Below are 24,549 nucleotides of genomic sequence, written 5' to 3'. Positions count from 1 at the left end.
GGCTACTGTTGAAAGACAGGATACTGGGCTAGATGGACCACTGGTCTGACCCTGTATGGCCGTTCTTCTTATGGGTGCTTTGAATGGACTCCAATTGGATGTTAATGGAATCTTGGGCCTCCAGTGAAGCAGTTAGATTGGGACAGGTAGAGTTCTTCAGACTCCCCAGCCATGCCAAGGTGTCAGGACAGCAGAAAGTAATGCATTAATAACTGGCATGTGTGAAAATAACTTTACAAGAGTGAATGGAGTTTCCCTATTAAACCAGCAGGGGGAAAATTTGTGACATTCACCAATTAGGAAGGCAATAAAAGTGGTGAGCTCCTGCTTCTTCAGGAGCTCAAATTTGTCACTATAAAGCTCTCTGCTCACATGGGGTAGCTTACACTCCTCACCACACAGGAGTGGAAAAGTGCCAGCAGACATCACTCCATAACCTGGTGGGCTGCTGTGGCTTGCTGCTACTGTCTGACCAGCCCTCCATTCATAGAGGGCTGACAAGACTTAATAGGTGTAAAGTCTGATTTACTGCAGAGCCTTATCAGACCCCTTTGTCTGAGAAAGCTGACTGATGTGAGCCTTTGTCATTGTCCATTACTAATCATAACCCACTTTGATTTTAATGATTTGCTAACCAAAAAGCATTAGGAAGGTATTAATAGTGAATCCCTATAGAGAAGTAGAAATCTCATTATCCTATTATTGCTACAATAAAGTATTAATTCAGTGACTCTGGACATTTTACTAGTTGCTCTTCTAAAAGTTCAAATTGTTTAAGTAGCATGAATAGAAAAGCAAAACTATTTTTCTGCATAAAAGGAAAAGCATTCTTACTGTGACTGCAAACTTCACATAGTGATAGCGGAACGATATTATGATGAACCACTAAATTATAAAAGTAAATCAAAGTATTTTAATAGCCTAAAGAGCATGTAAAAGATTGTACTTCTTGCAAACGAGGAAAGCAAAAACTCCACAGCATATTTTATTTATTGCCTATGGTCTCTGAACAGCAGCCAATAAAAAACTTTTTTTTTTTAAGAAAAATCTATTTCCTTTTCACAAGTAATCTTTAATCTTATCTCACAAAATGATAGTCTTTATGGACTAAAGTAATGAGGCAAGTTATGTATTGCAGGGAATCTCTTAAGATTTCTAAAGTGCTAAATGTGGCTTTCAGTCATGTTCAGATATTGCAATGTATCCTACCAAGTTAAAAATGAAGCCACCATAAACAATTTATATCAATAACTCATATAAATGTACACCTAATGCTTTAAGATTGAACTAAGCACTTAAAGCATAGCATGATTGTCCAGAATAACTGTGCATTGAACAGTTGTGCAAAATTAATGAATACAAGTTTCCACTTTAATACTTTTTTATTATGTTTTGTTATCCTCCAGGTAAGGCCATCAAAGGGACACTAGAGAGAAATAAAGGACAGCATGATATTTTACAACTCTATAGAACTATTAATCTTGGAGAACACCAAAGCCCTTCACTAACTATATGCACAACTTCAGCAATAAGATGTAGCCACCTGTTGGGCAGAGGATAGCAGCCAGGTAGGAGACTTGAGCACAACAAACTGCAGAAGGTACATGCTTGCCTTATGCCATGAGATCTTTAATAGCCATGTTTAAGGTCTCGTCCCAAACATCCCCTCCTGTTTCCAAGCTTGTGACCCCCTGGAAGAGTTTCACTGAAGTCAATGACAAATTTTAGGGGTGGGAAATCAGCTCATACCCAAATATACCATCAAATTCTAGTACATGATAAATGTATGACACGCTAGGGAGCTCTGTGAAGACCGCACGTGGGGGGAGGAGGGAGGGAGGGACAGAATCCTCCTCATTAAGCTATATACACACGCTTCCACAGCATCTACTATATTCTGTTATAGGGTATAGAAAGAGAGAAGTTAGATAAAACATAAAATACTGTTGATGGCAGCCTGCACCGTAACACTACTTTATTACTCAGACTGATAACCCACAAGAACCACTAAACAAAGTAGCCTGCTTTGTGTTTCTCTAAAACAAAGAGGCACAATTTAGTCCATCTCTTATTGGGCTGGCTTTCTGCATTCTCGCTGCAGCTCCAGGATTGCACACTTCACTGTAGAACCCCTAGCTTGAAAGCAGGGCCAGAAAACCTCTTCCCAGGCAGGGCCAGTTCTGTGTTGCAATTCCAACACAGTCTTCAGTGCACCACAGGCTTTAGTAGTGGCTGCTGCCCCTGCATTATCCCCACCTGAGTGTGCAATCAAATTATAACCTAAAACCAAACACACTAGCCACATTCCCCTCATCTACTGTCCTGATCTCATCCCCAATCCTTCCCTGTGCATTGCTATGGAGAGAGCCCATCAAAGTCTATACAGCCCTTTGCACAGCCCCTCTGATCTGCCTTCACTGTCCAGTTGAAGGATGGTAGATTTATTGCCTTTAGGGCTTTCTTAGAGTATTGTGAGGTGGAAAGAATTCCGTCTATAGCAATTAAATAATCTGGTGTCTTGAGATGAATCCATAAGCAACCTGTAGTTATTTATTCAGGGATAAAAATGCATCAAACCATAGAACATGTCATGTATTGTTGGCAATAGGGATAGGTGTCCAAACACATGCCGCTGTCTCTCAGCAAAGGCTGTTAGTTATGCCTTGATGATAATGCAAGTACATTAATGAAGCTGGCATCGCAACAGCTCCTTGTGAATGTACTCCTCTGCCCCCACCATATGCTGCTCTGTTGAAATGTGGAATTTCTAGCCTCCCCAAAAAAATAGCTAACGCTAAAGAAAAAACACAGATCAATCAAAACTTTTTTCTTCACCCCCTCACTGATAATTACCACAAAGCCTGGGATCTTAGGCCCTAAGACATGGAACTCTATAGGGCAGCTGTGTGCTCATACAGAGCAGCTTGCAGGATAGAAGCCTCATCATTCATCTTAGGAAAGTCATGGCTTTTAGGTGCTGCATTGTGGCCTTGGAATTCCTTTTGCGATTTTATGGGGTTAGCGTATTACCCCCAACCATCAGTCTGTTTTATTCTGGCACCTGTGGCAATGTAACAGCTTCTGGCTGCAAGTCATCTTTAACCTGTAAAGTGTAAATCATCCCACATTCACCGTATTTCAAACTTCTTGGTTAGTTCACTTGATTAAACAGTCAGACTTCAAGTAGTGCTGGTACTTGCAGTACAGCGGTCTACTACAGCTATCTCAAACAGTCAAATTGCATGAAGGATGTTAAAGGACACCCCCACTAACTGTCAGTGAGCTCTGAACTTATAAATGCACCATACGTCCTTTGGGGATAATTATGGTCCTTCTCCCCTCCCTTCCATTTCCCCCCAAAGGCCAGATTCTGCCCCCTCTTCATTCATTTTGGCCCTGCCCCTACATTGACAACTCCATGGGAAGACTCATGCCTCTCTGTGGAGCTCCACTGAATACTCTGGGTGTTCTCTTTGCAGAATCAGGCCATTTGAGTAAGATATTAGCCAGCAGGTTAGCAAAATCTGACCTTAAAACATTATTTTGCTGTTTTATTTTAGAATAGGTTAATAGGTTATGATTGTAAAATTTTTACATGTTTACTTCAGCAACATGTACCTTATTTTCTCATAAGTTAATTATGCAGAGTTTTGCTGAGCTACTGAAAAATATTCCAATTTTTTTTGTAAACAGCCAATATTAAATCTGAAATAACTCCTAAGCAAACAAAGCCATGGCCTTTTCCCCTGCTACAAGCATTTTATTCTTATCATGCAGGTTTTTACCACCACAAGAAGGGAAAAATAACAGGTGATAGTGGACCTTTCCCCTAGACAACTATGACATCTATCTTGTATTAATTTGCTCAGAGCCACTGTTTAGCGAAGAACTGCTAGAAGCTGTTGGAAAAGCAGGGAACAGTAGGAGACTGGTAATATTGTGGGTGGTAAATTCCAGTTTCATAACAACACTGTTTGGAGCATCACACTATTTGTCAGCATTTCTTCATTTTCCTCACACTGACACCTTTAGAAAGTGAGGCATGGGTGTTAAAATAAAACTTTCAATCATATGATAGCTAATATGTACCAAGCCACACTTGTGTTTGGGAATCCTCATGTCAGTGTTGCTGTTGGCACTTGGCAGCAGAAGTAACTTCATCAGTTTTAAAATGTTGCCTAAAGAACTGAAGTGTGTTTCTCTGGAGGCACAGGAGTGAAATAATTGGCCCATGTTTCTTTTTTTTTTTTTTTTTTAAATTCCCTGAAATTGCACATCACCTTCCAAAGGTGGCAAAATCTGATGTAAAACACTAATGCCAGAAAGCTGAGAAATTCATACTTCTGGTCCCATTTTAACAACTGCCCTTCTGTACTCTATAGGTGAGTGGAAAAAGACTTTAACATAAAAGCCGCAACACTACACTGAGTTAAAACTGCCATTTTGATCTAGTTTCCCTCTCATAGTTTGATCATTGTCCTCTCTGATCTCTGTTTCAGAATCCCCTCTGTCACATGAACTTTTTTGGCCATAACTGATTCTTTTCCTCTGTCTATTACTCATACATTCTGTGACTAGTCAGTGAAATCAATGAGAGAAACCAGAATGAGGAGTAAAGGGGGTTAACTAGCAGTCCCCACATACACACTGTCCATGTTGTATTACCTTTTGTCTTTGGGATTTAGATGTTCACTTGTTTGTTAAGATAAGGGAAAACTAGTGTGAATTTTTGGGAAGTGTCTGTACAACTTAAATTCTTGTTCATATTATGAGTTATTGCTATATTACTGAATAGCCCTATTCACCATTGCTTGCAGGACCTGCAATAGATATGCACTACACTGAAGGATAATGGGAAATATTTAACTTCAATGACTGTACTTTAACTGAACTATAGATCTAGTTGGAGGGTGAAAAATTCTCATTAACTTCTGAGGATAGGATAAAAAGCAATGGACTTAAATTGCAGCAAGAGAGGTTTAGATTGGACATTAGGAAAAACTTCCTGTCAGGGTAGTTAACCATGGGAACAAGTTGCCAAGGGAGGTTGTGGAATGTCAGTCACTGGAGAACAGGTTAGACAAACCTGTCAGGATTGGTCTGGTTAGTACTTAGATCTGCTTTGAGTGTAGGGGACTAGAGTAGAGGACCTCTTAAGGTCCGTTCCAGTTCTATACTTCTATGATTTTATATGCTAAGGGTGTTTGCTCCAGCTTGGAAATGATACTCACTTCTCTTCTCTGGAGGAACAGTTATATTCCCTGACCAGAACCGAGAGAGACAGGTGATTAAATAGGAGGTTATAAAAGGACTCACAGGGGTAAGACAAAAGGGGAAGACAGGAAGTTTGGGCAAGAGAGGAAAAGGGGACAGATGAACCAAGGTCAGAGGAGCCAAGCTGGGGGAAAAGGATCCACATTTCAGCACACAGGTGATGCACTGTACCTGAAGGATGTTGGATAGCTGCAGACAAGCCTGGCCCCAGCCCAAAGAATGCTCTAGAGTGGTGAGGAAGGAGGTGAGGAAATGTTTGTAGGGTTTAAAATTTTTCGTAGGTATGTATTTCTCCTGTGATTAAATAGAGTAATAGGGTGTTGAGTCTTGTGTAAACTTAGTGTTATGCTTCATCCTGTGCAGAGGTAATCCACAAAGCTCACTCCCACAAGTCCACCCATAGGAGTGGGTGGATTTAAGCTACAGGAGAGTCAATGGAGTCAGCAGTGGTACTAGGGGCTGGCAGCCGGCCTGCCTAGCTGAAAATCTCAGCAGGAGGGCAATAGATAGAGGGGCATGAGTGTGCTTAGAGGCCCTAAAAGTAGGGATCGTGCTTGTGCTCTGTTAAACTGCTGGAGGCTTAACACCTGGGATCCAGCCGCTGATTGCCCTCCCAGCACTCAGCTGCGTGGCCAAGAGAGGTGATGGTCATGTCCTTGGCTCACATACGAATGCTATGGTGTGTGATAATAGTGTTACAATTATGGGTGGGAGAGAGCACTGCCCTTCTATGGCCCTGATCCTGGAAACATGCCCATGTATCACTTTATACCCCTGAATATTTCCTTGGGACATTGTTTCAAGGATTGAAAATCTCAAACTTCAATAACTTATCTTGAGTGATCTCATTCTCATTACTCCTGGGGTATTGTTTCCTTGGTTTCAATAGGCTCTTGTATTTGGAGCAGTTTGAAGTTTCAGTACAGCCTCACTGGTATGATTTTAAAACCTTATCCAATTTCCAATAAACAGCAGTTTGCATGAGGGGCTTAATCCTGTTCCCATGAAGTCAATGGTAAATTCCTTTTGGCATTTATTGTAAACCATTGTCCTAGGGGAGCAAGATTGGGCACTTGGGGTTAGATTCACAAAAGAATTTAGGTGCCTAAATCCCACAACCCAATTCAACCCCTGCTCAGCTGCCCCCAAACTCTGTAGGTGCCTAAAGTTGTTCCACACCTACATGTTTGCAGAAAGTTCCTTAGGTGCCAACATTTCTGCCCCTGAGAGGTACAACAGCCACAACACCCCCGCTCTTTCCTCCACCTAAATTGCCTACAGGCTCCAATCCCGTACCATCCTGTACCATCCAGATTGGGCCAGTGGAGGGCAAGGAAGAGGACTCCCCTTATAACTTTTAGCCTGGCGGGGGTGGATTGGAGAGGAGAGAGCAAGACACCTCCCTCCATTTTTAGCCTAGTGACTAGGGCACTCACCTGGGATATCAGAAGCCTACTCATTGGGGGAGAGTGGGAATGCATACATGCATGTAAACATGAGGTGGAGGCTGTACACCAGTGGTCAGAGCACTCACATGGGAGGTGGGCAACCCAGGATCCAGTGCCTCTGCTCCAAGGGCTTTAAAATTTATTTATCCACAGCAGGACAGAGTGAAGGAGCTACACAGTGGTTCGGGCACTCACCTGGGAGGTGCTAGATCACAGTTCAACTCCCTTTTCTTCTTCAGGAGGAAGAGGGATTGGAACCAGCTGGTCTCACATCCCTGACAATTTGAGAACCTGGATTAAAATTCTGAGGACAGAAGGTTGGTATTTTTGTCCCCCTTAGCCTGTGGCAAAATGGTAGGCACCTAATGCCAGGTAAAAGTTTGCAGCTGAGAATCACAAGCTGAGGATGCATCTCTTTACATCCTGGACTTAAGTGCTGGATTCCCTGAGAAGCAGGATTTAGGTTACACCTATTACCTTGGCATCTCCCATTGGTTAGTTTAGGCAGGGAGCTGCTTAACATGCCAGGTTTTCTGAATACCATTCTGAGGTGCCTCTACCCCCACCCCATTCATTGTATAGTACACAGGTGGCTAACTCAGGCTTTGTTCATCCCATTGATTTTTCAGGACCCTAAAAGTTAGGTGTGACACTCAGCATTGCCATGCTGAAATTCCCTTGTGAATCTAGCCTGTGTATTTCTCACCTTGCTCTAGATTTTCTTAAGGTATTGGTACAAGAAATGAAAGGGTGACTGATTTACATACATTTGTTCAGTAACTTCTATTTATATTTTGGAATACATTAATCTACTGGTGTTGCTAGGCAATGGTGTCAGCAGAATATTTTGAACTGTGAGGCTGTCTCAAATATTATGGAAATACCTTAAAGGAAGTTTAATTTGTCTGAAATATGGAGATTATCACTTTCAAATTTTAGTCTAAAAACTCATTTTATATAAGGTTAGGTACCTGAAAACTAAACTGTTTTTTTTTTTTAAAGTCTGCATGTATTTTTAAGTCCTCTTTTAAAACAATGGATTTGTAGATTTATAAAAACGTGTTTTTGAAAAATGTGGCTTTCACATCCCTGACCTACATAAGTATGTCAATCTAATTTAAGTGTTGACCAGGCTAAGATCTCCTATTTACTGAGTTCATTGTATAGGATTAAGAGGTAGAGAGACAATAATGTATTAAAAACTCTTAAATTTGTCCTTCTACATCAACATGTTGCACCTTGAAAAGTTCAATATCCCGCCATCTTCCAGGGCTAGACAAGCATGTTGTGTATCCAATATCCAGAAAGATAAAGGTTGCAAGAGTAGCCCTGAATGCACATGACATTGTTCTTTATTAAACCTGATGTTAGTGATGGGCTGCATATCACCCATTCTGGGCCTCAGACAGATGCCCACCTCCTGTGTGTGCAACACATGCTATAAAAGCCCTGAATAGGACTTCCTGACTGACTGGGCCCTCCAGATGATTTTGTCCAGCTCCTAAACACATGGACGAAGGCATGTTTTTTCCAAAATGTGTCCTCCACACAGCATGACCTCACACACACTATGTATGCAAGGTGTAATGTTGCACATAAGTGTAGAACCACATGACTTACCCCAAAGGTCATGGTACATCACTGGCCTCAGAACAGTGCATTTTTTTTTTGGGGGGGGGGGGGGGGGGAGGATGGGATTTATATTGGTGGAAAAGTGTTTGAATGATAAATATTTTAATCCATGTAAATTGTGGATTTGTGAAGTTGCTCCGTCAGATATTTTGAATGTTAAAACTAATCCTGAGGATGATGGATTGGTGGGCAGAAAGCAAGTGAAGCAATCAAAGGTGCAGCAGGAATGCAATCACATACAAGTTAACAGATAACTAGTGCAATTTTTAAAGACATCTTTTGCTATTTTGAAAATTTCCTCCATTTCTAATGCATTCTCCATTAGAAAATGCTGAAAATAGTAGACTCATTCTTTCTAAGTAGTACTGATTTTTAAGTGTCCAACACGATAGTTTTATTCTTTAAAACTTTCCGTTTGCCATATTTATGGTAATATCAATTTCCTATAGCTAAAGTGAGGTATTAGCATAAATATTGATGTGTGCATTGGTACATGGCAATTTTTAAAAGGGGTATAGTGGTTAGAGTATGGAATGGGAAGTCAGAACTATGTTCTGTTCCCCACTTTGTCATTAAAGTTGCTGGGGAACACTATGTCTGTATCTCCATTTATATCTCTGTAAAATAAGTAGAAAAATACTTGCTTACCTCGGAGGTTACAATGGACTAATGTTTGTATCTGAGGTAATGGGTCCTGGCTTCAGGCCTCCTTTTAAAAATCAACTCCCGAGCTATGTTTTCCTCATTCAGTGCTGATTGATTGATTATAATAAATGTTGATTATACCTTTTGCAATGTGCTTTTAACTCTAGCTGGTGATAGATATGAAATAGGAAGGATCTGTGGAAGGAATCCTGTTTTAGAATCACTCTATTTTCTTACTAGAACACAGATTGCCTCAGCCTGTCAAGACCATGATTTAGCTGCTTTCAATTTGGAAGCATCACAAAGGTAAGCCAGCCCGTGCTTCCCATAGCACATCTTATCCCAGTGATGGTGTGCCAAGGTTTTCCATGGCTACATTTTGTGTTGCCAGTTGGATCTCACTCCTTGCCATGCCCACACCTCTCAAATATTTTAGATTTAACTAATAAAATACAACTATGGTGCTGAGCCTCTCATTTTAATTTCTCACTAGCTAAAGATTTTTTGGGTTAGAGCCATAAAGGGACCTAGGCATTCCAGTGCTGGCCATTGCAATGCTTTTAGGCTGGAATCCTCAATCCTGGGTTAGGCACACTGGTTCTGTCCATGGAGAGAGTAAGCCACCTAAGAAAGCGATCTATAGAAATCAGCAAACATGCACAGAGCAGCCAGCGTACCCCAAAAATTCTCTATCTGGTCACTCCTGGCTAAAGTGGCAGTTAGGCACTTAGATCTCTTAGTAGATCTAAGCTCTTCATCTAGTCCTTGCAAACCTGGACACAGTAGTTTATGGGTTCAATCCCTCGGAGATGGATTACTGCAGATCTGTCTAGCGCAGCCTAAGCAAGAAACTCACAAGAAAGCTGCAACTGATGCACAAACCTGCAGTCCCCCTCATCAGTGGGAAAGAACATGGCACACTAATGCTGCAGAGACTGCACTGGCTCCTCAGGCACTACTAGGTCCAGTCTAAGGTCCTAGAGAGCTCTTAATAGGCTAGGCCCAAATTGTCTCAAAGACTACCTCTTGTTGTCAGTCATTGGCTGTGTGTGTGCGCGCGCGCGCTCTCTTTCTGTTCCCTGCATTGGCTCTGGTCAGCTAGCTGTACAACAGGCTCCAATTGAACTGCTCAAGAAAACCAGACTTTTCAGTAGCAAAGGCACCTGCCAGGTTTATTGTCAATGAAGCACAGTCCTTGTGCCCCAGATCAATGTCTACAGTTACACTAGCACACGTATACCCATTACAATGGGCTCAGCTCAGTGAACGGGCGGGGACTTTCCATCCCTTCAGCTGGACAAAGACACCACTCCCATGACCCCTCTTCTATATACTGATACAAACAAGCTACTTATTGCCCAGCTGACATGGCTAGTTACCACCCTTTACCTTGTACATGTTGATTCAATCAACACGTTTCTATCATCCTGTCCGTCTCTTTAGAAGGGGTCAATGTGTCCCCGTTATCTTCGGGGAGTGTTTATATACCATACTTAGTATTAGGTTGTTCTGGAGACACTTCAGTGTCCTGTGCCTGGCACTTGCTAGGAATGTTTGGTTTTGGCCAGCCCTGTTCTTGCCAGGTTCTGTGAACTTGCAAGTAGGCACGTTTCATAACAGGATCGGACTTTGGCTCACAGCCTGACTTTGCTTTATATCAACAAGGCTGAACTATTTTTGTTCAGGCCTCCTACCAGACCTCATGTCTCAGGCTCTTTCTACTACATCTCTTGTCCAGAAACTCCACAACAGCCATAATCCAGCATGCTACATTTAACGAAAAACTCAGATACTCATGAGAGCAATAAGCTGGGTGTTCAAGGAGGACCCCACAGAAGCTTGACCAAAGGAAGTTACTGGAGACTGCCAGAGGCTCCAAACAATTTTTTTAAAAAGTCATGGAGCCTTCCTGCAGATAGCCATTCCCTCCTGCTGATTCTCAGGATTCAGAACATTTATAGAAGAGTCCCTTGGCTTCTAAATTGGGAGGTAAACCCTCCTCCTAGTGATTGATCAGGTAAAGACTCTGTGAGGGAGCCTTCATGAAGATTTCCTAAACTGAGCCACCTATCAGTTTTACAAAGAGGGGAACTGTCCTCAACTTTCCAAGATAAAACCCATACAATTGTCTCAATTTTAAAGCTCAATCCCAGCTATTAATCATCTCCATACCTTCTTCCTTATTCTCTCTGGCAAAAAAGGAATAGAAGGAAAGGAAATGAGCTGAAATAGCTCGGGCAGGAGCCCACAAGTACAGAAAAAACTTTAAAAAAAAAAACAAAAAAAAACCACCACCTTCACAATGGGTCAAGTAGTTTGATCGTGTAGACAATAGCAGCTAAATAAAGTTTAAGATTCTTGTTCTTTACTTTAAGACTCTCTACAACATTACCCTCTCTGCTCTTGTGTTGTTGTATGCGACTGCATGATCTTCACTCTCCCAGTGACGATGACCTCACTGCGCCATTCATGTCTTTCTCCTACCTTCTTCCTTGCTGCCCCATGTCTAGAGTTACTTCCCTATCAACCTCTCCTGAGAAACTATTGTTTCCAGGAACCCTACAAACACTAACCCATGTCAAAAACAATACCTTGACATTCACATTTATTAAAAACGTAATGTTTAGAGGATTCTAACCACCCATTGCATTTCCCAGTGCATCCTTGTCTGGTCTTTGCCTCCTTTTAGGCTAATATTTTCGGGGCAAGTACCATGCTTTTATTTGTATTTCATACAGTTATGTGCATATATTTAGCATATAAATATGTAATATTTGGAAAGTAAATTAGTTTAGACTAAACTCTATTACAAAGCAATCTTCTTGAAATGCTACAAATAGTTTTTCTAGCTTCTAACACCCACTTTAAAGCATAAATTGAGAGCAGGGGAACTTTGAAACAAGGACCTGATCTTGCATTTCTTGGGTACTTCCGACTCCCATTAGTTTCAGTGTACATCCACCTTTCATTGCCAGCCTTTGTTCTGCATGTAGGACTTAACAGAAGCCACACACATGAAACAAGTCCAGAATATGTACTGGGGATCTGCATTGAAGAGGAGAAATCCACAGTGTCAATCAGAATGGAGAATATTGCCTACAGACTGGAAAGATCATTTGATGGCAAAGATTTAATAGAATAGGGAACTTTCTGCTTAACTCAAGTCTACTTTTTGCCTTTGAAGCCTTTCTTGATTTTATTTGATTTCTGTCACCTGCCTGTAGCTATTTTAGTTTTTCTTTAACTGACACCAGCTAAATCACATCTGTGTCATCAGATCAAATAGTAAAACAGAAAAAAGGCAACTGAAGCACTTTGGAAACATTATTAAAAGCAGATTTTTTAAATTCTATTGTCTTCCCTTATTGCTGTTTTGCAATTTGTACTTTGACTTATTCAGATTCTAGATACAGAGGGTTTTTGTTTAATTACATCCAAGGGATGTTTACAAGGGAAAGGGAATGAGGAGGAGGAAATACTCTAAATCAGTGGTTCTCAACCCCCCCCCCCCTCCGAGTACCACTCGGGTCAGGTACAGTCAGGTCAAACACTTGACCTGACTGTACCTGACCCGAGTACCATGGTGGGAACAATGCCCTCCGCCGAAACCCTTCCGCTGTTTCCCCTTTTCGGCGGCAGACTTTCCCAAGTGTGGGTGGGAGGGCCCTTCCAGTGGTGGCGGATTCAGCGGCGCAGTACAGCTCACATACCACCCAGCCTTCTACCACCAGTTGAGAACCGCTGCTCTAAATACTTTCAAGGCAGCTGCCGCCAACCTTGATGCTCAACTGGCCTCCATCTACGTGATCAGTTTTTCTGACATTCTTACACCTGACTTACACCTTAGCATCTCACACACCCACATAAGGGCTGTCCACATCTGTCCACACACCCACATAAGGGCTAGGCATGATCTGGCCCCGTACTGGTACCTATAATGTTAAAATCACAAAAACTCGGACTCTAGATAAAGCTACTGATCATTCTTTTGTAAGTGGAAACTTGCTTAAAACTTCAGCCATTCCTTTGAACATAGTGAATGCCACTCATTGACTAGTTACCATTTGAAAGTGATAGGGAATCATACCATGATCACTAATGTTATTGCCATTATGATGTTGAAATTATTTGAAAGTAATTAGCATAAGCTTGATATTTCAAGTAGTCCCAATATTATTCCCATTAAAATATTCACATTGAAAGCAATTGATGTCACTGCAGTGTTAACAAATAGTAACCACTGCAGCTATGTAGTTGAGCCAAAGATTGATTTATAAGTAGGGCTACATCTTGAATCTAAATATTCCATTTTAGGACAATATACCCCTAGTTCAGATTCAGCTGTCCTAATGCGTGCTAAAAATCAATACTGATTCAAGCTTAAAGGTTAGTCTATCTTTGCAATGGAATAAGAGAAACGTATCAGCCACCTCAGATGCAGCATTGTGTGATGGACATATATCCCACCCATGTCTACCAACAAAAAGGTCACAAAGAAAACATTAACAGTCAAACACCACACTGGTTTTGGATACTCTCTGAAGGTCTGGTAGCTTGTAACTGAAAATCCTGCCTCCATCGGTCTGCCAAACCACAGGAAGATGTACCTATATTCCTCAGAAGTGTCAAGAGTTACTTCCCAGCATAAACAAACACAGAACCACTGCAAAAAACAAGCTACCTTGCTTCATGGAGTAATTTTCTGGTTTATCTTTTGTGACTAATGTCTTGCACCTCTAACATAAATATGTATTAGATTAGTTATTCTCTAGGATGACTAGTTTAAGAGACTGTTCGGCAGTCAGAAGAAGGAGCTTTATCAACAACATGCACTTAAATCTAGCTCTACATACAAGTTTGGTTGAAAACCATTTACTTGAGCGCTATACACTTTTCAAACTGCCTCTTGGTTTGCTCAATGTTTTCTCAGTCAGCGAATCTAGGGCTGAATACACTTCTGATTGTTGCAAAGGTAAGTGAATTCTAGGCAGCCTCTGAATGCCTGAAGGGCTCTTTTCCCATCTCTGCTGGGCCAAGAGACATCCCTGGGAGAGGGAATGTAGAGAGAGGAGCAGAATGTGTACATGTTGCTGTGCCACAAAGCTAAGGACACTAATGAGGAGTGGGAACTGGACTTTAAGTTACGGGTATATTTTCAGCAGGGGCCTCTGATGGCCAGCTGCTCCTAGAACCCATCAGTGTGTAACTGTAGCCACTGGACTTAATCCCTGCAATGTGATTTTTTTTTAAACTCTGATCCAAGCCAGGTCACCAGTCTTTTACCAGAATGCTTGTGTGCCACACTAACCTTCCCTCTAGTGCGTAGCGGCAATTACAAAGACATAGCCAGCCACAGAGGGGGTGAAATACAGAAATAGGAATATTTCAAGAGCTAGAAACTTTGGCAATTGTGAAAAGCCTTCCCACAGTAACCTGTGCACAGAAAGGTCCATTCTAGTCTTCTGAATGAGTTAAACAAGCAGGAAGAAGGATTGCAATAAATCCTTTTTTCTAGCAAACATATTTAACAGTGAGAGTACCCCTTTCTCTCTTCTTTGCTCTCTACCATCTTTTAGTGCTCCACACCATGTACTGATATTTATACTTTAAACTGATCTATTGGATTAACATTAGATTCAATACATTGAGTTTGAAAATGGAAAGATTGATTCACACTGAACTACAGTGATTCAATCAGAAGTTCTGTCCATTAACTTATCTGTTCAACAGTAGAATTTCTCTCTTGCAGGAGATGAAAGTAGGTAGTCACTACATACCAGATGAATACAATTGCGCTGGTATTGTTCCTGCATTGTCATCAAATCAACCTCAATTAGGCATGCAAAATCAGGTGCCTCATCCTTAATGAGATTATGGTACATTTATTAGCCACCAATCTTGCATTAAACAGTATGAAGAAAAGCACTAATCATAAATAGAGGACTTTTTCAAAAAAACAAGACAATGCAAATGACACTAAACATCTCAGTGTTGGTTTATGCCCCATAATGTGCAGTTTTGCTTTGCTGTCTCCTCCTGACCACTACCTCAAGGACTGAGGACCGAAACCTCAACAACCAATCTTTTACAGGTCCTCCATATCTTCATTACACAGCCAGCAGCATTTTTCAATCCCCTTGTACACCCTATGGTCATCAAGTATTGCAGCTGGATTCCCAAATGAGAACCTCCCCAAAATCAAGCCACAGTCAGAGACCACCTGAAACAGAAATACTCCTATTCCCCAAACTACCACCAAATTCCCTTCATTCCTACAAACAATTCCTCCTCCCAGGCTTTACGACCCCTGGATCTCTCCATAACAGAGATAAATTAATACCCTTTGATAATGGCAGATCCCAGCCCTCCTAACTATTATTATTTGTATTGGAAAGAGTGTGGAGGTCCCACCCAGAGATCAAGGCTCCATTGTCCTAGACACTGTACAACTCTATAACAATATGATTCCTGCCTCAAAGAGTATCAAGTTAAACAGGTCTCTTGTCTCACGTGGGTGAGCTAATGCTATCCCTCTGTAGCCCATATGGACCAGGATTATAGCCAAGAAAGAGAGAGAACCTTAACCACTTGTCTCCCTGGACCTCTTCCATCCATGAAGTAGTAATATAATCTGACCATATTCAACATATCAATGAAATATATATATAATTTTTTTTTTTAAAAGTGTCTTTCTTGCCTCCTCTCACTTAAGTACTTGACCTGAATGCTTGCAGGTCGTCAGTTTGAAAGCTGATGCAACCGAAACTTGGTTAATACATAGCCTAAGCACACTAACTTTTTTTTTTGGTATAATATTTCTTTAACATGTACATTTATCAGAGTGTTCCACTCTGGTATAGTTTTAATTTAATACAAAGAATGTACATTTAAAGTCTCCCTTTCCCTAACACATTCATCATCAAAAGGGCTTACAAAGTTATGACCATCTGAAAACAGTAGAGACAAGGTGGATGAGATACTATCTTTTACTGGATCCACTTCTATTCATGAGCGAGACAAGTTTTCCAGATGCACAGAGCGCTTCTTCAGGAGTTGAGTACAGGACCTGTTTTGCAGCCTTATGGCAGTTCTCAGCAGGGGCCCACTATAATAAATGGATTTTTTTCTCCCATCAGGAAAAGGAAAGACATGAGAAGTAATTGTCTACACAAACAGGGGTGTACAGTATGACATACAAAAGTATGTCATACTGCACATCGGTGTTCCTAATGCTATATTAGTATCAATGATGCAAAAAACTTGATCCTAGCCAAGTGATCCTTCTGGGCTTTCAAACTGTTAGACATCTTTTTCAGAGACCAATTGGAAGCTATGCTTAAAGATATAAGAACACAATACAGCTCCAAGCATGCTTATTTCCTCAACCTCTGGTAGTATGCTGCTCTATCACTGTTGTTTTTAAATTCAGAGGGGGAAATCCCACTCCTATGGCAAAGCTTCCATTGTCGTCATTAGGGCTAGGATTTCACCAATATTGTGATTTCCTTAAGCTTATTGTCCCACCTCCTCCTCCTTTCACTCTATACAATTTATTGCTAGATTAAGTGTCCTGTAAAACCACTTTCATGTTTAGAAACCCATTGTCTTATTCCATTCTGTCAACTGTGCACCCAAGTGTGTGCACACATCATGACGACAGCTGAATATTTTATTAAGATCCAGCAGAAAGCTATGCTTTTGTTAAAAAAAAAAAAAATTATATATATATATATATAAATATAAGAGAGAGAGAGAGAGAGAGAGGATGGGGGGTGAGATCTTAAGCCCTGATGGGGGCTTGATACTCATCACTGCAAAAGCTTGACTTGGAAGATTAACAAGAAACAATTCTTACTTCTGGCTTTCTGAAGCTAGAAATATCTAAATAAGAACATCAGAGAGATGGCTGACAGTGCTGCATTTTCTGTATTACATGGTTCTGATACCGTGAGCACCTTCCAGACATGCTCTAAGATGTGCTCTGAGCATGCCTACCAGATCAGGCTCCCCAGACAAGATAATCAGAGAAGCACCTAGTTTGTGAATCCCACTGGGATTTAGGCATGAATTAGATGCCAAACAGCAGCAGTGGTGTCAGGGGCGAGATTGCATGCCCACTGGCAGAAATGTAGGCATCTTGGGGACTTCACTGATGGAAACTTAGGTACCTAGGGAATTTAGAAAGCAGCTGAGCAGTGGTGTTGAGAATCTGGACTTCAGCACCTAACTGCACTTTAGGTGTCTAAGTCACCCTCGTCAAACCCACTCTTGTTTTCTTTAAGAAAACAAAAAAACCCACCCACATGACATTTCAGAATAGCAATCTGGATAAAAAGAAGTTAAGTGGATAGTGTCACAGAGTGCTCTACTCACTGCTATGGACACCTTGTTGCCACAACTGGGGATTAGCTTCACTCAGGTCTGATGCTCCCTTCTACTGCTTTCTGCACATTCTTCCATATCCCTCTCACTCCCTGCGACTCAGGGCCACTTGGAAGGCCAACCCATGAAGACCAGCCAGGTGATTATAGTCTCCTGTTCTGGGGTAACAAAGTATTTTCATACCAATGGTCTCAGGTGGTCTTCTCATGCACTGCCCTGATGATGCCACTTTCCCAGTGGCTGGTAAGGGGACCTGGGCCTGCCCACTACTCCAGGTTCCAGTCCAGTGACTTTATACCTAGCAACTGTGGTCTGATTTCCCTCAGATCCTGTTACTCTTTTCCTAGACTCCCTCCAGCTCCCCACTCTGGGTGCACCAATTCAAATTCCCTCCTCCCATTAGTCCCTGAAGCAGAGAACATGGATAGTGGTAGTTAAAACCCAAAGAATCTGCAGTAAAAATAGATAAAGCCATTTTTATTTCTAATGTTATGCTTTTACATACATATCAAAGCTCCTAAATAAAAATGGCCTAAGTTTCAGAGGTTTGGAAGCTGTGGGTGCTCACCACTTATAAAAATCATGTCGCTTTTATTTAGTTTTTTTTGTTCAAAGTCTTTTCATCCAATTTACAGGTATCTGTCTCAACCTGCCTTTTACTTCCCAAGACCCATGATGGTTGAGGCAAGATTCAGTTCAAGACAAGACTTCCAATTATCCCACTGCTGCAACACTTATGCATGTGCTTAGCTATATGTACAGGAGCAGTACATGGGCAGTAAACAGCTATTCAGACACACAAAATTAAGCACATGCATATGCAATTGCAAGATTAGATAGATGTAAAAACTGACTCCAATCAGAAAAATGCACACACAAAATATCTGACTTAAAATCAAGTTCCTTCAACTGGGAGTAAAATGTTAAATATTTTGTAGATGTCAACAGTTTTTTAAAATTCTTTAGTTTCTTCATTTACACATATAATTGATATAGCACCTGATTTAACTGAATAAATCAGCCATGAACACTGTATTTTAGTATAACTTTTTAACTAGGACAGAATGTAAGAAATTATGATCTTTGCTCTTTTGGGTTACATATGGTTGCTATTATAAATGTACTTTATACAGCCAGTGTAAAGATGAAGACAGGAAGATAGGTCAAAAAGTAGGTAAATTCATTAGAAGTGTTTTCTTAAAATAAACTATTCCTTATAGATACTGCAGATAAACTAATCTGTTGCTCTATCATCATCTCTTCAATAATCATTTCAGTAACATCAATGGATATTAATACATGCCCAGAGCTTGTCCTATTTGGGTGGTGGGCATTCAACCATTTGGCTGAAGCACTGTGAATTAAAAAGAACTGCATTCTTGAATGATCACAAGATGCCAGCAGATGTAACCCAAAAGGAAGGTCAAATCTTGACATACTCAGCATTCATAATACAAAGCCCTCAGCAAATCCATGATACTGCTAGGTTCTACTGTTGGATTTGACTGTGGATGCTGATGGCAAGCCTGTACTCCTTCCAAGACAGTCATATAACATTCTGTGACTCCCAAACTCCTCCTCTTCACCAGATACAAAGCCTGTAACTGCCCAGGTTGACTGCCATATATGGCAACCAGGCACTGAAAATAATAAGTCAATGTTTCCCCAGAATCCAACCAAGTGGTATTGGTTTCTTACCCAGCTGATTGACAGCCAGGGAGATTGAATGAGCCATGCAGCATAAACCAGAGTCCAAGGCTGACAGCTCTTGGACATGTTTGTCAGCCATTCCAAATGAATTCAGAAAGGACAGAGAATCCTCAAAGCAATCTTAGGAGAATTTTTAAAGTCATGTTCTACTTTGAAAAGTGGCTTTGTCAAAATGGCATCCCCTTTCTTAACATATCAACCTCCTTCATCAGAGTCTGCTGAACTCAGAGACAAAAATAAGCTGTGCTGCTTTTCACTCCTATGTGTTCTGAAGAGGCAATGCAACTAAGAGAGACTAAACTGTGTTTTTATTCCTTCTTTCACATCAGTGGAGTTGTTTGCGAAGTTCCAAACAGTTACATCTGTCATTGAGGGAGTAACTGGGAGGGAAAGTTGCACACTTGCCAATGAGGAGCAAATTTGGCTAGTAAAACCTTTATTGATGATTATGCACAAGATGGAGAGGATCCAGCTGGACTCTTAGCCCCAATGTGTCAGTAAGGATGCAAGTTAGAAAGTGTGCCTCTAAAGGTCCAGATCCAGCAAAGTGATTAAGCACATGCTTACTTTTAAGCAGGTAAGCAACTGCAGTGACTGCAAGCTGGGATTAAACAATGCATATTTGATATACAAATCATGAGAGAGGGAGGGAAAATATGGAGCCCCTCCAACCCCTCACAAATACTATTTCCATACTCTTATTTTGTTCTGAAAAATGGAACTATTTTAAGTAAATTAGCCAATTGATGTGTTAAATTGCCTATTTTTTTAGGATTCAGACACAGGCTTTGAGTTTTGATTTTAATGCTTTTGGTTTCATTCAAAGACAATGCCCATTAAATTAAACAGTGGTATGAAAACTAGATCTTCTTTAAGACCATCATATTAATTAAGCATTGGCACAAGTTTATAGTGGAGCACACCCTAACCATTATTTAACATTTCTCACAATCATAACAGTGTTTCAGGAATCAAAATTGTATCAATTTTTTTAAAAAAGCAACCACCACCAAAATATTTTCTGTATCTCTTTGCAAACTTTTACCCACAAAGAATAACTTAAAATAACTTAGATTCAACCAACTGCTGCATCCATTTGTTATTGTTATTAAAGGCAATGACCAGTGAACAAAACAGCTTCACTAGTATTAACTTTTTGCAGGGTACATAAGATTAGTGGGAGAATATCCCACAGAAACATAGGTTAACACCTGTAAACGGAAATTTTTTATTCTACTTTAAATTTGGAAGCTAGTTTGAGTAACTTGCATTTGTGTATCTGTGAATCGCAATACAAAATTAAAAAAAGATTATAGACAATGATCACCCATGATTTCTCACTTGCTATCCCATCTTTTGTTTGAAAAATGTGTCCTTAATGGGTCCGGTCTCTCTTTGGTATCTAGCTGTGACAGGATTCACAGGGCCAATTTTGGAAAAAATGTCCAGCACAACATGTTGCATGCCAGGATCGTGTTAAATTATTTTGAACACTGGGGGCTAGATTTCGGTCTCAACCATAGTAGCATTCAGAAGCCATAAAGTGGCCAGCGTAGCCAGCGGGGAAATTTCAGCAGGGTCATGGCATCTTAGTGCCGCTCCTATATGATTCCCTAGCATAAGGTGGCATGCTTGGGCACAAGGGTAAAGAGGGGGGTGATCAGAGCCTTCTGTGCTCTGACAATGCTGGATTGCACAGCAGCCAATTGGCAACTGGGGGGAAGCTGCTGTAAATTAGAGCACCCTAGAATCTCCTAAACACTGGTCTATGTGAGGGTTTAAACTGGATTCAACTGAGTTAATCCAGGTTGAAAAATGCTACATGCACATGACAATTACAGTGCACTAACTCCTCATTTATCATGAGCTCTGTAGTCCACTTTCAAAGCAAACTACAATTGCTACAAATGGAGTTAGTCCAGTCTATTGTTCTTGTACACACAATGCTGCTTACGTAGTACTTTAGCAATCCTCCAACAGCTACTGCACACTGCTTTGCAGACAACCATTACAGACCTGTCTGTTACCTGTGTGTCCTCCCCTGCTCTGGGTCAAATTGTCCTCTCCCCTGTTTAAAAACCGTCATGGTGCCTGCAACACCATATTAGCACTTCCAAGGCACAGCAAATCCAGGTCAGGGCATAATATCCATATCCACCCTTCCTTCCCAAAGGCACAGTGGCAGAACAAAACAGCGTCTACAGCACAAACAAAAATCCCCGTGGAGCCCTCCTCATTGTACATACCACTTAGTATCTCTGAGCTTCCCCTGAAGGCTGGGAAGAATCGCAGGGAGAAAAGCTAGAAATGCATCTGAAAAAAAAATGCCATCACAGCTTCTCTGGAATATGAACAATAACTGCTTGTTTTGGTTTTTTGTTTCCTACTCCCTCAGCCACACCACCTGCAGTCGCCAGACCATCAAGAACAGGGCAAACATCAGGGGAGAAAATAAAATTTTGGAAGAAATGTTTATGGTCATTACAGAGTCCCAATGAAAAACAAAATCTAGTGCAGAGATGGAGCCAGTAGTTGAGTATGACCTGGAGCTATTCCAAGAGATTGTGGGTGTGGCCAAGGACAACAGGGTAGTTGCCAGGGAAAGAGTTGACACGGCAAAATACAACATTGAAAGAGACGGGGAGATGCAGAGGCAACTCCGAGAGGCCATACAAAGCCAAAATGACCTGTTTCAGCATATTACTATTAGGGCAGTAGGCAATGCTACAAACCAGCCTTCAGCCATAGTGGGTAGCCCTTGAATAATACAGGCTACTAGGAACAACAGCATCACTTCCTTCTTGTACCCTCAGAGTACTGCTCCCAGAGATCATTCCCCTCACAGATCCTAGCCCAGGGCACCAAGAGCAGTGGCAGCTGGGAGCCCAGCATCTTTGAGCCTTGCACTGAACACCAGAAGTCCCACAGTCAAGCAGTGGCAGAGACAAAGCATATGTGTGCCTGTGACTTTAACCCCCATCCTTCCACCTGTATCACGCCTTGCACTGCACCTTGAGTTTTTGTTTCACGGTTGTTTTAATTAAAGGTTTTTTGTAGTTGTTAGATGATAGATTGTTTAATATGAAGAACCTGTTTCATTATTTTTCAGTTAAAGGCTTACTTTTGTTTGTTACATAATTGCTGTTTAATAATAAAAACCTTTAAAATTCATTCATAAGGGGTTGTTAATGCATTTTACACAGAAAATACTTAAAGCTTGAAATAACTCATATGGTTCTACAAAAGTATCTAAGCAAAGACTGCAGGAAAACTTGATTGCCACCACATTGCACTTCTACTATTCATTTAAAAACAAAAACCACTAAACAACTCTGTAAAGATGCAGGCTACTACTAAGCATCATTTTGTGGCCAAGCATGGCTCTGCTGAAGCCTGCCTCAATTTCCCCTACAGAGGGGCAGCAGTGAGTTCACTTTAATAGCCTGATCAAGAGAAGCCAACTCTAATTAACACCAGTGTCTCACTTTACTTAACGCTTGAACACTGATTTAAAGGCTCTTACCTGAGAGACCAGATTTGGACCACTCAAAACTTTAAAAACTCTGGGTCTGATCCAACAAATCCTCAGGAAAATGGTCCAGCTGTCACCATTCCCAGCTAGTTCTGTGTCTTCTAGTCTTCACATCCTCTTTCCCCCACCCCAGCTTCCTCTTCCGGTTTTAAATAGGATAGTCCTACAGGTGAAGCAGGGACTCTCCTTGATGATATACAGGTGGTTCTAATTGCCGCTCCTGGCTGGCCCTTAAAGGATAGTACACTCTTTCACATGCTCACCATCCATCCCATCCCCCTCCATGGCCTAATAGCTAGATGCCCATTTTCAGGCCTGAAACTCAAAAAAAGAGCAATAGGCATTCCTGGCAAGATGGCCCTGGCTGTTTCTATTTTATGTGAGACACCTTGCTGGCTGTTCAGACTACTCCACAAATCTCTGCCCCTCAATCTGCCACCCATTGTTAAGGCTTTCTCCCCTCACTCTTACAAACACCTTGCAAAATGTACAGTTATAACAGTTGGAAAGGTTTTTTTCAAATGTTGCTTCCAGCCTATTCCACAAACAGCCCCCACCTCCCCTTTAAATAGCCAAATGCACACTCCACTAGCATCCTGCAACAACTCAGATGGTAGTTAGAATATTCCTTCTTTCTTTTGAGCAGCCTGTGAATGGATACATTAAACAGGAAGCAGAGGGTAAACTAGGTCTCTGAGGAGAACCAAACAATGTCCACAAAATTAATGTCCATAGTGATCTGGGGGCAACCAATCCTTTCTTCATTCATTTAAATGGAGCTGTGTTCCAAAAGATCCTAGCATCATAGACCCTTCCAGACTTCCCAGCACTTATCCTGTAAACCCATCACCAGTTCTTGGAGCTATCTGAAGAAATACCACTTTCTGTTTATAATTTCAGTGGGGAAGGGAGGCAAATAAGAGGCAACAAGGGTCTTATCAATTGCCCCAATACAATTTGGGAACCCTATACTTGCAAAGCCATCAATAATCTCCTGAGCACTGCCCAATTTCATTACCTAGTTAGACAGCACTTATCAGTGATATAGCAAACCTGGATGCAAATTGTCCCAACAGCTGGTCTCCTCATGCTGAATTGGTTGACTACAGACCAGTAACTTTCTGGGGTGGTCGGCCTCAGAGGGCAATGGTGACCTGTTCCTCCACAGGAATTGGTACCACATGTTGGTACACTGTCGCTGAAGCTGCAGGGTCTGTTCTACAAAGATTTTTAAAAAGGTGGCCTTCCCCAGTCTGAAGTTTTCTCACCACTGCTAGTTGCCCCAGGTCTGCAGAACAATCCACTCCCACCATCCAAGCTGGTTTCTCAGGCCCAGAAATGACTTTAGTGCTGTGTGTAGATGATCCAGGAATTGATCCTCTTGTTCCAACAGCTTGGAATCCTCCTGTTCTTCTGCCTTGTCCGGATGCCACTGATTCAGAGTATCATCCTGCTGACACATCATCTGCTCAGTGGTGCAGCAGCAGAAGTCCAATGCTGAATTTGTCCAGCTCGGAGTACTGTAATACAGCCAAAAGCAGCCTGTGCATATTCACACTGTCATCACAGTGGCACAGAGGATTTTTGGGTGTCTGATAGCCAACAGTAACTTGAAAGTGGCACTAATGCACCTAGAAAAGAAGCATAGGGTGGAAACAGCAGAAACATTTTTTTTTTTTTTAATTTGATCCTGCCTGGCTTCTACTAGGCATCCCACAATTCACAGCAAGAAAAATCCCAGGATGCACACTGCTCATCAGCAAACCAAAGGACCATGAGATATCCACTGAGAGTGCCACATACTTAGTATGCAGCAATCCATTGCTGCGTGAACGTTCAATGCAAACTGAAAGATGGTACAGATGTCCTGAGTGCATGTTACTGGTGCAGTTTGTGCATTATTTAACATGAATCAAAAAGCTATGA

At 41.4% G+C, this 24,549-nt stretch overlaps 1 long non-coding RNA gene across 1 annotated transcript; it reads right to left on the bottom strand.

Annotated features, from left to right (window-relative positions):
* Positions 1–1,364: 1,364 nt before the first annotated feature.
* On the bottom strand, positions 1,365–22,728 carry LOC137155604 (uncharacterized). The gene is made up of 3 exons (XR_010920570.1): positions 22,615–22,728; positions 6,918–7,013; positions 1,365–1,426 (listed from the first exon to the last, which is right to left on the bottom strand). It is a non-coding gene; the product is annotated as an uncharacterized lncRNA (long non-coding RNA).
* Positions 22,729–24,549: the final 1,821 nt, after the last annotated feature.

Source organism: Emydura macquarii, unplaced genomic scaffold (genome assembly GCF_026122565.2).
Source record: "Emydura macquarii macquarii isolate MOO-44397 ecotype Brisbane River unplaced genomic scaffold, CSIRO-AGI_Emac_v2 contig_1363, whole genome shotgun sequence".
Taxonomy (NCBI): Eukaryota; Metazoa; Chordata; order Testudines; family Chelidae; genus Emydura; species Emydura macquarii.
Note: the sequence above shows the minus strand (reverse complement) of the source record. Positions and strands in the feature narration are given on the sequence as shown.